This window comes from Trachurus japonicus, chromosome 22 (genome assembly GCF_045865225.1).
Source record: "Trachurus japonicus isolate A0001 chromosome 22, Traja_1.0".
Taxonomy (NCBI): Eukaryota; Metazoa; Chordata; class Actinopteri; order Carangiformes; family Carangidae; genus Trachurus; species Trachurus japonicus.
Genome location: NC_140928.1, coordinates 29,217,994 through 29,233,785, shown reverse-complemented (window position 1 = coordinate 29,233,785; position 15,792 = coordinate 29,217,994). Strand labels below are relative to the sequence as shown.

Here is a 15,792-nt window from a genome sequence, read left to right as displayed (position 1 = left end):
TTTGAGCCACGTGCAAAGTGCCATCTGAAAGTCTGTGTTTGGCCATGGCTTGGTTTTCAACAAGGCGAGAGAAGGGTGCACCGTTCCCGGCGACACTGCAATGCCGGGTCGATGCGTGGAGTGAACGGAGCAAGCCCCTTTTTCAGCTCCCGGTGGCAAAAATCCGTTTAATATGTTGTCCTCGGGTAGAGGACATATCAGATATTAAACTGATAAGAACAGATACTACACTTGATCTTAGCCAAAAGGCCGAGAAGCGATGGGACCCAAGCGTCTGATTTCCGAGCACAGCTCTGGGGCCGGACCCCACTCGACGCGGTTCCCTGTCGGTGACACAAAAGCCAGACTGGCTGCATTATAGCCCCTCCGCCCAACTTCTCCACTGCGCAGCCCTCGCTGCCGATTGACTTTTTCACAAACTCAAAGGGCTCGGCCGTACGGCAGAGCCTCCCAAAAATAGCTTGAACTCGTTGGTGTTCCTCTCCACGGAAGTCTTTAGTAAAAGGCGAAAGACTTGTGCGTTATGAAGAGAAGCCAGAGTCGGTAGAGCCCGTCTCCTCCCAGGCAGCCCAGGACCCTATCTGTCCCAGTCTCCACCCTCGCGGTTGGCTTCTGGTTGCCTGCCGAGTGCCGAATCCCAGCTGCCGCCCCCGATCCCCCAGCCCTCCCCATGCTCTCACAGGCTCTGACCAACGGGGTCTCGGAGATAAGAGCCTGGGCAGGCTGGGAAAAGTCTGACGTTTGGCAGGCAGGCAGGCGGGCTGGGGAGGACGCACTTTGCTTGGACTGGTTTGTGCAAAAGCACCAGCGGCACCTGGTGAAAGCTGCCAGGCCACTTGAGGCCCTTCCTTTGAGCCACGTGCAAAGTGCCATCTGAAAGTCTGTGTTTGGCCATGGCTTGGTTTTCAACAAGGCGAGAGAAGGGTGCACCGTTCCCGGCGACACTGCAATGCCGGGTCGATGCGTGGAGTGAACGGAGCAAGCCCCTTTTTCAGCTCCCGGTGGCAAAAATCCGTTTAATATGTTGTCCTCGGGTAGAGGACATATCAGATTTTAAACTGATAAGAACAGATACTACACTTGATCTTAGCCAAAAGGCCGAGAAGCGATGGGACCCAAGCGTCTGATTTCCGAGCACAGCTCTGGGGCCGGACCCCACTCGACGCGGTTCCCTGTCGGTGACACAAAAGCCAGACTGGCTGCATTATAGCCCCTCCGCCCAACTTCTCCACTGCGCAGCCCTCGCTGCCGATTGACTTTTCACAAACTCAAAGGGCTCGGCCGTACGGCAGAGCCTCCCAAAAATAGCTTGAACTCGTTGGTGTTCCTCTCCACGGAAGTCTTTAGTAAAAGGCGAAAGACTTGTGCGTTATGAAGAGAAGCCAGAGTCGGTAGAGCCCGTCTCCTCCCAGGCAGCCCAGGACCCTATCTGTCCCAGTCTCCACCCTCGCGGTTGGCTTCTGGTTGCCTGCCGAGTGCCGAATCCCGAATCCCAGCTGCCGCCCCCGATCCCCCAGCCCTCCCCATGCTCTCACAGGCTCTGACCAACGGGGTCTCGGAGATAAGAGCCTGGGCAGGCTGGGAAAAGTCTGACGTTTGGCAGGCAGGCAGGCGGGCTGGGGAGGACGCACTTTGCTTGGACTGGTTTGTGCAAAAGCACCAGCGGCACCTGGTGAAAGCTGCCAGGCCACTTGAGGCCCTTCCTTTGAGCCACGTGCAAAGTGCCATCTGAAAGTCTGTGTTTGGCCATGGCTTGGTTTTCAACAAGGCGAGAGAAGGGTGCACCGTTCCCGGCGACACTGCAATGCCGGGTCGATGCGTGGAGTGAACGGAGCAAGCCCCTTTTTCAGCTCCCGGTGGCAAAAATCCGTTTAATATGTTGTCCTCGGGTAGAGAACATATCAGATATTAAACTGATAAGAACAGATACTACACTTGATCTTAGCCAAAAGGCCGAGAAGCGATGGGACCCAAGCGTCTGATTTCCGAGCACAGCTCTGGGGCCGGACCCCACTCGACGCGGTTCCCTGTCGGTGACACAAAAGCCAGACTGGCTGCATTATAGCCCCTCCGCCCAACTTCTCCACTGCGCAGCCCTCGCTGCCGATTGACTTTTCACAAACTCAAAGGGCTCGGCCGTACGGCAGAGCCTCCCAAAAATAGCTTGAACTCGTTGGTGTTCCTCTCCACGGAAGTCTTTAGTAAAAGGCGAAAGACTTGTGCGTTATGAAGAGAAGCCAGAGTCGGTAGAGCCCGTCTCCTCCCAGGCAGCCCAGGACCCTATCTGTCCCAGTCTCCACCCTCGCGGTTGGCTTCTGGTTGCCTGCCGAGTGCCGAATCCCAGCTGCCGCCCCCGATCCCCCAGCCCTCCCCATGCTCTCACAGGCTCTGACCAACGGGGTCTCGGAGATAAGAGCCTGGGCAGGCTGGGAAAAGTCTGACGTTTGGCAGGCAGGCAGGCGGGCTGGGGAGGACGCACTTTGCTTGGACTGGTTTGTGCAAAAGCACCAGCGGCACCTGGTGAAAGCTGCCAGGCCACTTGAGGCCCTTCCTTTGAGCCACGTGCAAAGTGCCATCTGAAAGTCTGTGTTTGGCCATGGCTTGGTTTTCAACAAGGCGAGAGAAGGGTGCACCGTTCCCGGCGACACTGCAATGCCGGGTCGATGCGTGGAGTGAACGGAGCAAGCCCCTTTTTCAGCTCCCGGTGGCAAAAATCCGTTTAATATGTTGTCCTCGGGTAGAGGACATATCAGATATTAAACTGATAAGAACAGATACTACACTTGATCTTAGCCAAAAGGCCGAGAAGCGATGGGACCCAAGCGTCTGATTTCCGAGCACAGCTCTGGGGCCGGACCCCACTCGACGCGGTTCCCTGTCGGTGACACAAAAGCCAGACTGGCTGCATTATAGCCCCTCCGCCCAACTTCTCCACTGCGCAGCCCTCGCTGCCGATTGACTTTTCACAAACTCAAAGGGCTCGGCCGTACGGCAGAGCCTCCCAAAAATAGCTTGAACTCGTTGGTGTTCCTCTCCACGGAAGTCTTTAGTAAAAGGCGAAAGACTTGTGCGTTATGAAGAGAAGCCAGAGTCGGTAGAGCCCGTCTCCTCCCAGGCAGCCCAGGACCCTATCTGTCCCAGTCTCCACCCTCGCGGTTGGCTTCTGGTTGCCTGCCGAGTGCCGAATCCCAGCTGCCGCCCCCGATCCCCCAGCCCTCCCCATGCTCTCACAGGCTCTGACCAACGGGGTCTCGGAGATAAGAGCCTGGGCAGGCTGGGAAAAGTCTGACGTTTGGCAGGCAGGCAGGCGGGCTGGGGAGGACGCACTTTGCTTGGACTGGTTTGTGCAAAAGCACCAGCGGCACCTGGTGAAAGCTGCCAGGCCACTTGAGGCCCTTCCTTTGAGCCACGTGCAAAGTGCCATCTGAAAGTCTGTGTTTGCCCTTACGAAAGAAAAATATATTGCAATATATTAGAAAATATCATGTGATATATTAGGCAATATATTCCCATATATGGGATTTAATTTTTATATTTTCCAATATATTGCAATATATGCATGGATCATATATGTGTATATATTGAGAAATATATTGAAATAAAGACCAAAAAGGCACTATATTTTTAAATATTTTATATATTTATATATATATGCATGGATCATATATGTGTATATATTGAAAAATATATTGAAATCAAGGCCAAAAAGGCACTATATTTTTTTAATGTTTTATATATTTTCATATATATGCATGGATCATATATGTGTATATATTGAAAAATATATTGAGATCAAGGCCAAAAAGGCACTATATTTTTTAAATGTTTATATTTTATACAACATACACACACACACACACACACACACATATATATATATATATATATATATATATGTGTGTGTAAAACATTTAAAAAATATAGTATATAGTATAGTATATGTGTATATTTATAACCCCCCCCCCCCCTGTAACAAGTTAAGTAATTTATCTAACATCACAATTAGTCCGAAGCTGAAGGTAAAAATTCAATTAAAGTAAATATCCTGCATAGTTCTCCTCCTCTGTGTCCTCTGATCAGAGCGGTGACCCTAGCAACGGTGTGTTTTACTTAGCAATGGTCTGTGAACCGATTGCAGGTCAGGAATTATTTTTTTTATTAGATATAAAAATAAAAAATAAAATGTTACCACAATGAAACAAAATCCATTGGCTGTCTCATCGTGAGCATTTGAACATGATTGGTTGATCTGACTGACATAATGGCTCTTGGCCAATGACAGCTGTGCGCGCCTTTCCGGCGCCAAATTTGAAAATAACCGTTACTGCTGCTGTGAAACGGGAACCGCCGCGACGCACTTCAGTCGTTCAAGAATGACCAGTCATGTGGATTATTTTTACGATACGGATAAATGGACAAACAGTCGGCTGGAACCTGGTCCTAGCGAGAGCTTGAGTGAATTTAAATCCTGCAAAAAATACCAGGTAAGATATTTCTCTGTTATTATTGTGGCGTTGTTGGTGTCAGGGATTCAAACGAGGCAGGCTCTGGTGAGAGGGAGGGGGGCTGTGACGGAGGGTTTTTTTTTCTTATTCTCCTTGTTCTAACCAACGGTGAGGAGGATGTTTCAGCCGGTACATGGCTTCATTAACGTGTTACAGAGAAAAGGGTTAGAAAGAAAAGAGAGAAAAGCTAATCGCCATTAGCACATGAGCTATCCGGCTTTCAACCCCGTAGTAGCATTCTAGCGAGCGGCTAACTGGTAGCGTTAGCGGCTAACTGGTAGCATTAGCCACCGGTGTAGGCACCAAATGTGGAGGCTCCGGGCTGCCAAAACCGCCCTGACTAATCTGATGTTTGTTAAATCTACAAAACGAATTACCGAACAAACACCACCACTTCTGTGTGCACGCCTCTGCAACTAGTCATGGTTATAGTAGCCGTTAGCTTAGCTGCTGCTGACAGCTAACAGCAGCAGCTAAGCTAACACCAGGACATCAGCTGTTAAAACCCTCCCGTTGTCGGACACAACATGAAACTACTCCAATTAGCTCAGTCATGTTGTAACAAAGATATCTGCTGGAAAAAATATTTTTTTCATGGGCTGTTTATTGAGTTATAAGACACTGTTTTGAACACTGTGTAAACATAAGTGAAAGTTCCTTTAGAACAGTGGTTCCCAAACGGGGGGGGGGGGGGGGGCGGTAAACCGGCTTCGGAATGTGTTTTATTTTGAAAATTAACCGGATTCTTCCGCTGTTTCTTTGTGCGACTTCCTGCCCGGCTTGACAGGCTCGCTCGCGGCCATAGCTCGCGGCTCGCGCGCCGCGCAGCTGCGAACCGGAGCGACGTGGCTCCGGTGTGACACAGTCGTTAACATCAAAGGGCTCCGCTTCTCGCTGCTTCGCGGCTACTCGCGGCGCGCGCGTGTGTGTGTGTGAGAACCACTGCTTTAGAAAACGCACTCTGCTGCAGAAGAAAACAACATGAACTCTGCTAGTAACAGAAACTACTGGAGATGAGACACTACACTGACTGTGGCCTCTTAGCATGGTTACTAATACTCACTCCTGTTAATAAAAGTAAAGTATCACTGATATTAGTGTATACTCGGTTGATGAAGTATTAGTCATCCAGCTGAAAATGATATAGCCTGCAAATAAGCCATCATTAGTGAATCCAGTTTATACACACAGGTGTAATAAGTTCAATTCACCCTTCATAGGTTGGACAAAATAATAGACACTTTAAAGTCAAAGATATGTGGCAGTAATTTTCATTAGGATATTAGTTCTAAATATAGTGTTATTTGAGTAATAATAATCAGGATCAGCCGCAAAATAAAATAAAAAAAAAATCATTCTATCCTTAATACTGTGACACAGCTAAAGATATTTTTGTCCTTGATTAATTAATGTTTTACTCTGTTTCTAATTGACTGAATACTCTTTGTTATGTCAATCTGTATTTTACACAGCCAAGGACCCACAGCAGTGCTCTACCCATGAGATCATCGTGCTGGAGAACCCGAAGTGACAATAGAGCAAAAGATGATGGGGTACAGACTTCAACATGCAAACAGGTAGGCAAACAGACCAAGAATTATGGCAAATGCATTTTGCTTCTTAAATGTTTTCATTAAACCTAGTTCAGATTAATTTCAGTTCAAGTTTTTAAAGTGATAGTTCACCCAAAATTGAAATTGCACTCATTATCTACTCACCCTCATGTCGACTAAGGGCTGGGAGGAGTTTCAGAGTCCTCAGTGGCTTCTCTCTTACAGGGGGTCTCGACGTAGCAGTGCATGTCCATATAACGGTTGCAAATGGATACCAACTGTCTTCATAACAAAAAGACACACCAAAAAACATCCAAATACCTCCATGCTGCTCGTATGTAATGTTCGTCTTGTATTGAAGCCCCGAAATGTGAAATTGTCCCAAAAACAATGAAATAAGTCAATTTTTCGAGCTTCTCGAAGCTCTTCTTCCCGGTTCGTCATATTTGGACGAACCAGGGTCTGTTCTCTTCCCAGTTCGTCCAAATATGACGAACCGGGAAGAGGAGCTTTGAGAAGCTTCCGCTACAAAACAAGCTTGAAAAATTGACTTATTCAATTTTTTCCGGGACAATTTTGCATTTCGGGGCTTCAATACAAGACGGACATTACATACGAGCAGCATGGAGGTATTTGGATGTTTTTTGGTGTGTCTTTTTGTTACCAAGACAGTTGGTATCCATTTGCAACCGTTATATTGACATGCACTGCTACGTCGAGACCCCCTGTAACTCAGAGAAGCCACGGAGGACTCTGAAACTTCTCCCAGCCCTTAGTCGACATGAGGGTGAGTAGATAATGAGTGAAATTTCAATCTTGGGTGAACTATCGCTTTAAATGTATAGCACCATCCCATACAGAAGTAATTGAAATTTCCACAGGACTGATGCTGGCTAGCCTCGCATCACCAGGCTCTTCAGACAAGCGAAGAGCCTGGTGTCAGTTACCTCCCAATTAGTCTGCATTCTGGTTCCTGTCTGTAGCTGATACCGAAATCACCAAATTCACCAAAATAAAAGTATTCACCAACATAAAACTTATAAAATAACAGGGTACCCGCGGGGTCTTAAAAACTTGAAAAAGTCTTAAATTTGATAACTATAAATTAAGGCCTTGAAAAGGTCTTAAATTTAGTTTACAAGTCTTAAATTTCATTCTCAAAGGTCTAGGGGTGTAACGGTACATGTATTTGTATTGAACCGATTCGGTACGGGGCGTTCGGTTCAGCACAGCGCTGTGAACGAGTGAGTTTCGGTACAGAAGTTGTGTGTGTTTACAGTCCGCCTGCAGCTACACGTGCAGCCCGTTTACGTCGTGGCTATCGCTAATGCTACTGCTAATGCTACCGCTAGCGAGAAAACAGAGGCTTGAAGACCCTCCTGCTTTTGGGAGGAATGGAGGTGGAGGTGGAGGTGGGGGGGCTGTGGCTCCTATCTCCTCTCTGTCTGTCTGCCTGTCCGTCTGTCTGTCTGTCTGTCTCTCTCTCTGTGTCTGTGTTGCGCACAAGCTCCAGTACATGTGGATCTGCTGCAGATGCGCCCGGAGCAGGCGCACGTCGCTGCTGTGTTGACACTACGCACTGTGCCTCGTGATGACCCGCGTTATTCATTCATTTATTTATTTATTTGCGGCCGAACGGTTGCATCGTCAGGCAGCCGTTGTGGCATTTGCCCACATTGCCCTATGGTCAGTCCGTCACTGGCTCGAACTGTTAGTGCTGCACTTTACATGTAAAAAAAAAAAAAAAAAAAAATCATTGTAAGGCTGTATGTTTTGTTATTTTGAGAATAATTTATTGAACTTATTAGGCAGCACTTTACAACAGTAGCCTTTTATATTTTTTTCATATTTTGTATAATGGCTTGGTTTAGTTTAATAAGTTTATTTGTATCAGGGACAGAATGTACCTACAACATAGCATTAGTAGGTGAGTAAAATAATTACATTTGACTAAAACATGTAAATTTGGTTTAGAAAAATTCCTAATAAACAACAAGCAAATTTATGTTTTGCATTTTGTTCTCTTACCGAAAATGAACCGAACCGAGACCTCAAAATCGAGGTGCGTACCGAACCGTGATTTATGTGTATCGTTACACCCCTACAAAGGTCTTATTTTTTATCTATCTGCATGATACATCGCAACAACATAACTGTATCTACTTGCAAAAAATCATGGAATGCTGCGTTGGCAAACGTAAAATGACTGTTGCGAGGTTGGTCTTAAATTTCATTAGATGTGGTCTTAAAAAGGTCTTAAAAAGTCTTAAATTTGAGTTGCAAAATTCTGGGGGTACCCTGAATAAACATTAACTTGTAATACAATAAAAGCAAAATGTCAATTTAATGGCTCGGGGACTTTCTTGTAAATTATATTCCTTAAATTAAAGAGTTTTACCGCATTTTATTAGCTTTGTGCTTTTATTTTGAAGGAAAGGTCTGTCTCTCTCGCCCTGGATCCGTTTCCTACCAAAACAGCGGGTCAACGGCCCCAGACTAGATGCTGGCTGACTGAGTGATAGAGTTGAGGGAAATCATTGACTATACAGCTGAATACCGACTGAATACTAACATTAAACTAGTGGTCTATTATCTTGTTTTTACTGGTGTGGAGTCTGGACTCCAGTAGGGATAGGCATTTCAAGCGAAAGTATTTGATAATCGCGGAGTACTAATCGATTGACTCTTTGACACCCCCCTCCAAACCCCCTGTGAATGATCTGATGTTTGATGTTAGGTTGAACATTAGAATGAAGCAAAGGACGTCAGAGCATTTTATACAGATAATTTAAATAATATTTAAAAAATCTCTTTTTTTTCTCTCTTTTTCCCTAGATGCACCAAGGAGCCAGCTGATTACTACCAATTGGAGGGTGGACATCTCTTCATCTGCTACATACATACATCTGCTTTATCTGCTACATCAATTTTCTTTTGGCTATTTATTTCTTTTCCACAGTTCCAAAAGTATATGTATTGTCTGTTCAATGGCATTCTTTAAAAATGTTGCACTGTTCAGAAATGTAGAGTCAGTCACATTTCCTTTGTCTGACCATATGCCAGGCCTGTTGGCAGGGTTCTTACGGATCCTTAAAAAGTCTTAAAAGGCATTGAATTCATTAATCTAAAAACAAGGCCTTAATTGGCATTAAAATGTCTTAAATCAATTTTTCAAAAGTCTTAAAAATGTTAACACTTGGTAAGTGGTATTTTATGGTGGCCGTCAACGCTAAATTTCTCACAGCCACCAGATTCCGAGTCAGTGGTGGGTTTTTTTTTTTTTTTTTCGGACTTTTTATGCATTTATTTTGAAAGGACAGCTGGAAAGAGACACAATCCAATGTTCATGTAGCAGTCACTTTACCTTGGATCACATAGGAAAGTGGGTAAAATTGTCCCTAACCCTATGTAATTGATGTGAGGTGTTTCTTTTTTTTCTGCATTTGTGTTTATTATGAAGTTGGTCTTAAATTTAATTTCAAGTGGTTTTAAAAAAAGTCTTAAATTTAACTTGGCTTAAGCTGTAGGAACCCTGGTTGGGGTTTTAATAGGCCTGTATAGCTCCCTACCTCAAACTGGGTTCAGTATCTGTGCCTGATTAAAAGAAAATAAAGGTTGCTTTTGATAAATTACCCAGTCTGTGTTAATATGTGGTATAAAGGTTTGTGCACATATTGCAGTTTGCATATTTAAGTATTCATCCACAATATATTGAACACATATGTCATGTTTTTGTTTCCATATAATTTTCCATATATTAAATATATTCCACAATATATTGAACACATAGCCATACATATATTTCATGTATAATTTTACATATATTTAAAATATATTCTACCATATATTGAACATACATGTGACACTATATCTTTTCATATATTATCAATACATTTTATCATATAAATCTGAATACATTATGGTGGATATTTATAAATATAAAATTGCATATATTTTGGGATATATAAACCCATATATTATATATTCAGGTTTAATATATTTCAATATATTGAAAGGGGCAGTTTTTTGTATATTTTGCAATATATTGCAATATATTACAATATATTACATCAATATATAATATGTTGTATAATATATGTGTCATCAATATATTTTTCCATATATTGCAATATATAATATATTGTATAATATATGTGTCATCAATATATTTTTCCATATATTTACAATATATAATATATTGGAAAATGTAATGGAAGAATAATATATTACAATATATTACAATATATTGCAAGTAATATATTGGTAAATATATTTTTCTTTCGTAAGGGTGGCCATGGCTTGGTTTTCAACAAGGCGAGAGAAGGGTGCACCGTTCCCGGCGACACTGCAATGCCGGGTCGATGCGTGGAGTGAACGGAGCAAGCCCCTTTTTCAGCTCCCGGTGGCAAAAATCCGTTTAATATGTTGTCCTCGGGTAGAGGACATATCAGATATTAAACTGATAAGAACAGATACTACACTTGATCTTAGCCAAAAGGCCGAGAAGCGATGGGACCCAAGCGTCTGATTTCCGAGCACAGCTCTGGGGCCGGACCCCACTCGACGCGGTTCCCTGTCGGTGACACAAAAGCCAGACTGGCTGCATTATAGCCCCTCCGCCCAACTTCTCCACTGCGCAGCCCTCGCTGCCGATTGACTTTTCACAAACTCAAAGGGCTCGGCCGTACGGCAGAGCCTCCCAAAAATAGCTTGAACTCGTTGGTGTTCCTCTCCACGGAAGTCTTTAGTAAAAGGCGAAAGACTTGTGCGTTATGAAGAGAAGCCAGAGTCGGTAGAGCTCGTCTCCTCCCAGGCAGCCCAGGACCCTATCTGTCCCAGTCTCCACCCTCGCGGTTGGCTTCTGGTTGCCTGCCGAGTGCCGAATCCCAGCTGCCGCCCCCGATCCCCCAGCCCCCCCATGCTCTCACAGGCTCTGACCAACGGGGTCTCGGAGATAAGAGCCTGGGCAGGCTGGGAAAAGTCTGACGTTTGGCAGGCAGGCAGGCGGGCTGGGGAGGACGCACTTTGCTTGGACTGGTTTGTGCAAAAGCACCAGCGGCACCTGGTGAAAGCTGCCAGGCCACTTGAGGCCCTTCCTTTGAGCCACGTGCAAAGTGCCATCTGAAAGTCTGTGTTTGGCCATGGCTTGGTTTTCAACAAGGCGAGAGAAGGGTGCACCGTTCCGGCGACACTGCAATGCCGGGTCGATGCGTGGAGTGAACGGAGCAAGCCCCTTTTTCAGCTCCCGGTGGCAAAAATCCGTTTAATATGTTGTCCTCGGGTAGAGGACATATCAGATATTAAACTGATAAGAACAGATACTACACTTGATCTTAGCCAAAAGGCCGAGAAGCGATGGGACCCAAGCGTCTGATTTCCGAGCACAGCTCTGGGGCCGGACCCCACTCGACGCGGTTCCCTGTCGGTGACACAAAAGCCAGACTGGCTGCATTATAGCCCCTCCGCCCAACTTCTCCACTGCGCAGCCCTCGCTGCCGATTGACTTTTCACAAACTCAAAGGGCTCGGCCGTACGGCAGAGCCTCCCAAAAATAGCTTGAACTCGTTGGTGTTCCTCTCCACGGAAGTCTTTAGTAAAAGGCGAAAGACTTGTGCGTTATGAAGAGAAGCCAGAGTCGGTAGAGCCCGTCTCCTCCCAGGCAGCCCAGGACCCTATCTGTCCCAGTCTCCACCCTCGCGGTTGGCTTCTGGTTGCCTGCCGAGTGCCGAATCCCAGCTGCCGCCCCCGATCCCCCAGCCCTCCCCATGCTCTCACAGGCTCTGACCAACGGGGTCTCGGAGATAAGAGCCTGGGCAGGCTGGGAAAAGTCTGACGTTTGGCAGGCAGGTAGGCAGGCAGGCAGGCGGGCTGGGGAGGACGCACTTTGCTTGGACTGGTTTGTGCAAAAGCACCAGCGGCACCTGGTGAAAGCTGCCAGGCCACTTGAGGCCCTTCCTTTGAGCCACGTGCAAAGTGCCATCTGAAAGTCTGTGTTTGGCCATGGCTTGGTTTTCAACAAGGCGAGAGAAGGGTGCACCGTTCCCGGCGACACTGCAATGCCGGGTCGATGCGTGGAGTGAACGGAGCAAGCCCCTTTTTCAGCTCCCGGTGGCAAAAATCCGTTTAATATGTTGTCCTCGGGTAGAGGACATATCAGATATTAAACTGATAAGAACAGATACTACACTTGATCTTAGCCAAAAGGCCGAGAAGCGATGGGACCCAAGCGTCTGATTTCCGAGCACAGCTCTGGGGCCGGACCCCACTCGACGCGGTTCCCTGTCGGTGACACAAAAGCCAGACTGGCTGCATTATAGCCCCTCCGCCCAACTTCTCCACTGCGCAGCCCTCGCTGCCGATTGACTTTTCACAAACTCAAAGGGCTCGGCCGTACGGCAGAGCCTCCCAAAAATAGCTTGAACTCGTTGGTGTTCCTCTCCACGGAAGTCTTTAGTAAAAGGCGAAAGACTTGTGCGTTATGAAGAGAAGCCAGAGTCGGTAGAGCCCGTCTCCTCCCAGGCAGCCCAGGACCCTATCTGTCCCAGTCTCCACCCTCGCGGTTGGCTTCTGGTTGCCTGCCGAGTGCCGAATCCCAGCTGCCGCCCCGATCCCCCAGCCCTCCCCATGCTCTCACAGGCTCTGACCAACGGGGTCTCGGAGATAAGAGCCTGGGCAGGCTGGGAAAAGTCTGACGTTTGGCAGGCAGGCAGGCGGGCTGGGGAGGACGCACTTTGCTTGGACTGGTTTGTGCAAAAGCACCAGCGGCACCTGGTGAAAGCTGCCAGGCCACTTGAGGCCCTTCCTTTGAGCCACGTGCAAAGTGCCATCTGAAAGTCTGTGTTTGGCCATGGCTTGGTTTTCAACAAGGCGAGAGAAGGGTGCACCGTTCCCGGCGACACTGCAATGCCGGGTCGATGCGTGGAGTGAACGGAGCAAGCCCCTTTTTCAGCTCCCGGTGGCAAAAATCCGTTTAATATGTTGTCCTCGGGTAGAGGACATATCAGATATTAAACTGATAAGAACAGATTTTTTTCTTTCGAAAAATTTTATTGACACGTTTTTCAAACATTTTTTTCTTCAATCAATGACATTTTTACACACAATTTCTTTCTTCTTTTTTTCAGTACAATACAAGTTGGATAAAAAGAAGACATGTCTACATAACAATGATAATTTAATATTTGTAAAAACAATTCATTAAAAGCTCAGTGTGTGAGGCTTGTTAAAATGTTTTACAAATAAGACATGTTTAAAAGAATGTGTGGTATTTAAAAGTTCATTGATGTGTTTCTGTCCATGTGTCCATAAAATTTCATCTAAAAGTGAGTGCAGAGGTTAAAAGCTTTCCATGGTTGTGCAGGAGCGGGGTGAGTCCCTATCAAGGCTGCCTTCCTCCGCTCCCCCAAGCCTTTTTCCTCTCGGGACTCTGTTGTGGTGCTCAGAGGAGATCCTCGCCCTCAGCTCCTTCCCAGTCCTGCCAATCCCGGAGAGTCAGGCCGCCGCTGCTGGGACCTTTTCAGTGATGTGGCTCCGGCTCCTTCGTCCGAATGGGCACAGAGGCGATTCTTCTTTGTGGCTGTGTCCTAGGCCCGCCGCCTGCAGCTTCGGCCGCTCGGACCGTCGCTGCTGCCATACGGAGCACAGCCACGGGGGGGATCTGCTTGTGCTTTCTTACCAGCAAGTTTCTGGAGGTCCAGGTGGCGTCTACTATGGCGGCGAGGGTGAGCCACTGCTTGGCGAAGACAGGTGGTGAAATGTCTTCGCGGCTCACCCCATACAGCACAAGTTGTGCTGTAAGGACCTCCCTTGCTGGTAAGTACGGGAATTGCAAGGAGCCGGCCGTTGCCCACAGATCCTCAGCAGCGCTGCACTCCCAGAGCAGGTTGCCTCACCGTCTCTGGCGCGCCACAACCAGGTCGGGGGCAGGTTGCGTGTTTCGCCATGCCTCTGGAGTGCATTACGGACCTGACCGGGAGGATCTCATGGGCCACCATCCATAACAGGTCCCGGAGTCGGTTTGGGAGAGCGGAGTGGTTCACGTTGCGCCAAACTGTGGAGGGCTCGCCGAGTGCGAGCCTGCGCACAGGACTCACTGGTTCCCGCTCCTGCACAACAGATAAAAGCATACGGTGGTTGGTTAAAATCTGCAACTCTTCGTGCTCTAGGTTAAAATGCTTTAAAAACGTGCAAATAAAACTGTATGCAGGTGGCAAGTTAAAAGACACAGGAACTCTAAGATCAGTGGGTAAAAACTTTTTTCTTCTTAGGTAGGTCCCCATCCAGAACCGCGTCATTGCTGCTGTCTTTGGGTTTCTGGATGGGGCCGTAGCAGCTTTCAGGTGCAGGGTGGTGTACAGGGATCCTAAAAACTGGTACAGGTCTGGCACTTCTTTTCCTCCTTTCTCCTTTGGCCGCTTCATTATTTGTCTTTGGAGTCTCTCCCACTTGGATCCCCATAAAAAATAAAAAATGGCTCGTTCCAGGTCTAAAAGCACACTCCTAGGGGGGGTAAAAACAGAACTGACAAGTAAAAGCACAGGTAAAATCACTGCTTTTATGATTAAAACTTTGCCTTCTATCGTCAGTCCTCTAAGTCCCCAGAATCCTAGTCGCTTCTTAACTTTCCCTACCACGTCCGGCCAATTTGTACCCCCCCCCCCTTCCCTGTCAAATTTTATCCCCAGTATTTTCAGGTCAGTCTGGGTCACAGTCAGGGGAAGTCCTGTCATGTCAGTCGCTGTCCATGGGCCATAAAATTGGGCTTGCGTTTTTTCTCTATTTAGTTTGGCAGCAGAGGCCCGCCCAAACCAGTCAGTCAAGTCTAGCGTCCGGTTAACAGATAAAAGGTCGGTGCAAACAATGTTAAAATCGTCCATATATAAAAGGCACTTAATAAAAGAGCCCCTACCTCCCGGAATTGCCACCCCGTTGATCCATTTGTCCCTTCTCAAGATCTGCGCCAGTGGTTCTACGCAGATGACATAGAGGAGGGCAGATAACGGACAACCCTGACGGACACCGCAGCATATATCCACTGCTTTGGTAAGCTCCCCATTAACAAGGATTCTGCTTGTGATGCCCCGGTATAGCAGTCCCACCCACGCTATAAACCTATCAGGAAATCCCACTTTTTGCAGTACCTTAAAAAGGTACTGGTGCGAGACCCGATCAAATGCCTTCTCAAAGTCTAAATTTAGGACTATTAGTCGAATGTTTCTGTCTCTCGCGTAACAGATGGTGTCTCTGATCAGTACGAGGCTGTCGGTGATCTTCCTCCCCGGAATGGCGCAGCCTTGATCCGGGTGGATCACCTCCCCTAAAACCAAAGATAAACGACTAGCTAAAAGTTTACTAAAAAGTTTGCAGTCTACGTTTAAAAGAGTCACAGGTCTCCAGTTTTTCAGGTCAGTCTTTTCGTCTTTTTTATGTATTAAAGTCACTATCCCTACTCTAAAAGAGTCTGGTAACAGGTCAAGTCCTTCAAATTCGTTAAAAACAGTTAAAATGTCGTGTGCAATAAGATCCCTAAAAGTCAGATAAAACTCAAGGGGAAGTCCGTCTTGGCCAGGGGACTTCCCCTTCTTAAAATGTTTTAAAGACTTATCCAACTCTAAAAGGGTAAAATCCTGTTCTAAAAGCACACTATCTTTAAAACTGTTTGAAATTGATTCTAAAACCTGTTCGGTGACATTTTTATCTGTTTCCTTTTCTTCATACAATGTTTCATAGTAATT

At 46.7% G+C, this 15,792-nt stretch overlaps 1 long non-coding RNA gene and 15 other non-coding genes across 16 annotated transcripts; 1 reads left to right on the top strand and 15 right to left on the bottom strand.

Annotated features, from left to right (window-relative positions):
• Positions 1-70: 70 nt before the first annotated feature.
• On the bottom strand, positions 71-261 carry LOC146964351 (U2 spliceosomal RNA). The gene has a single exon (XR_015034893.1). It is a non-coding gene; the product is annotated as a U2 spliceosomal RNA (small nuclear RNA).
• A 165-nt stretch (positions 262-426) lies between these two features.
• LOC146964350 (U5 spliceosomal RNA) lies at positions 427-543 on the bottom strand. The gene has a single exon (XR_015034797.1). It is a non-coding gene; the product is annotated as a U5 spliceosomal RNA (small nuclear RNA).
• Positions 544-919: 376 nt separating this feature from the next.
• LOC146964349 (U2 spliceosomal RNA) lies at positions 920-1,110 on the bottom strand. Its single transcript, XR_015034938.1, has one exon. It is a non-coding gene; the product is annotated as a U2 spliceosomal RNA (small nuclear RNA).
• A 164-nt stretch (positions 1,111-1,274) lies between these two features.
• On the bottom strand, positions 1,275-1,391 carry LOC146964348 (U5 spliceosomal RNA). Its single transcript, XR_015035026.1, has one exon. It is a non-coding gene; the product is annotated as a U5 spliceosomal RNA (small nuclear RNA).
• A 383-nt stretch (positions 1,392-1,774) lies between these two features.
• On the bottom strand, positions 1,775-1,965 carry LOC146964347 (U2 spliceosomal RNA). The gene has a single exon (XR_015034939.1). It is a non-coding gene; the product is annotated as a U2 spliceosomal RNA (small nuclear RNA).
• A 164-nt stretch (positions 1,966-2,129) lies between these two features.
• On the bottom strand, positions 2,130-2,246 carry LOC146964346 (U5 spliceosomal RNA). The gene has a single exon (XR_015035025.1). It is a non-coding gene; the product is annotated as a U5 spliceosomal RNA (small nuclear RNA).
• Positions 2,247-2,622: 376 nt separating this feature from the next.
• LOC146964345 (U2 spliceosomal RNA) lies at positions 2,623-2,813 on the bottom strand. The gene has a single exon (XR_015034892.1). It is a non-coding gene; the product is annotated as a U2 spliceosomal RNA (small nuclear RNA).
• A 164-nt stretch (positions 2,814-2,977) lies between these two features.
• LOC146964344 (U5 spliceosomal RNA) lies at positions 2,978-3,094 on the bottom strand. The gene has a single exon (XR_015035024.1). It is a non-coding gene; the product is annotated as a U5 spliceosomal RNA (small nuclear RNA).
• Positions 3,095-4,584: 1,490 nt separating this feature from the next.
• On the top strand, positions 4,585-9,262 carry LOC146964343 (uncharacterized). The gene is made up of 3 exons (XR_015034793.1): positions 4,585-4,613; positions 5,978-6,082; positions 8,894-9,262. It is a non-coding gene; the product is annotated as an uncharacterized LOC146964343 (long non-coding RNA).
• Positions 9,263-10,378: 1,116 nt separating this feature from the next.
• On the bottom strand, positions 10,379-10,569 carry LOC146964342 (U2 spliceosomal RNA). Its single transcript, XR_015034891.1, has one exon. It is a non-coding gene; the product is annotated as a U2 spliceosomal RNA (small nuclear RNA).
• A 164-nt stretch (positions 10,570-10,733) lies between these two features.
• LOC146964341 (U5 spliceosomal RNA) lies at positions 10,734-10,850 on the bottom strand. The gene has a single exon (XR_015035023.1). It is a non-coding gene; the product is annotated as a U5 spliceosomal RNA (small nuclear RNA).
• Positions 10,851-11,225: 375 nt separating this feature from the next.
• Positions 11,226-11,415, bottom strand: LOC146964340 (U2 spliceosomal RNA). The gene has a single exon (XR_015034952.1). It is a non-coding gene; the product is annotated as a U2 spliceosomal RNA (small nuclear RNA).
• Positions 11,416-11,579: 164 nt separating this feature from the next.
• LOC146964339 (U5 spliceosomal RNA) lies at positions 11,580-11,696 on the bottom strand. The gene has a single exon (XR_015035022.1). It is a non-coding gene; the product is annotated as a U5 spliceosomal RNA (small nuclear RNA).
• A 388-nt stretch (positions 11,697-12,084) lies between these two features.
• Positions 12,085-12,275, bottom strand: LOC146964338 (U2 spliceosomal RNA). Its single transcript, XR_015034889.1, has one exon. It is a non-coding gene; the product is annotated as a U2 spliceosomal RNA (small nuclear RNA).
• A 164-nt stretch (positions 12,276-12,439) lies between these two features.
• Positions 12,440-12,556, bottom strand: LOC146964337 (U5 spliceosomal RNA). Its single transcript, XR_015035020.1, has one exon. It is a non-coding gene; the product is annotated as a U5 spliceosomal RNA (small nuclear RNA).
• A 375-nt stretch (positions 12,557-12,931) lies between these two features.
• On the bottom strand, positions 12,932-13,117 carry LOC146964336 (U2 spliceosomal RNA). The gene has a single exon (XR_015034959.1). It is a non-coding gene; the product is annotated as a U2 spliceosomal RNA (small nuclear RNA).
• Between the last annotated feature and the right edge of the window lie 2,675 nt (positions 13,118-15,792).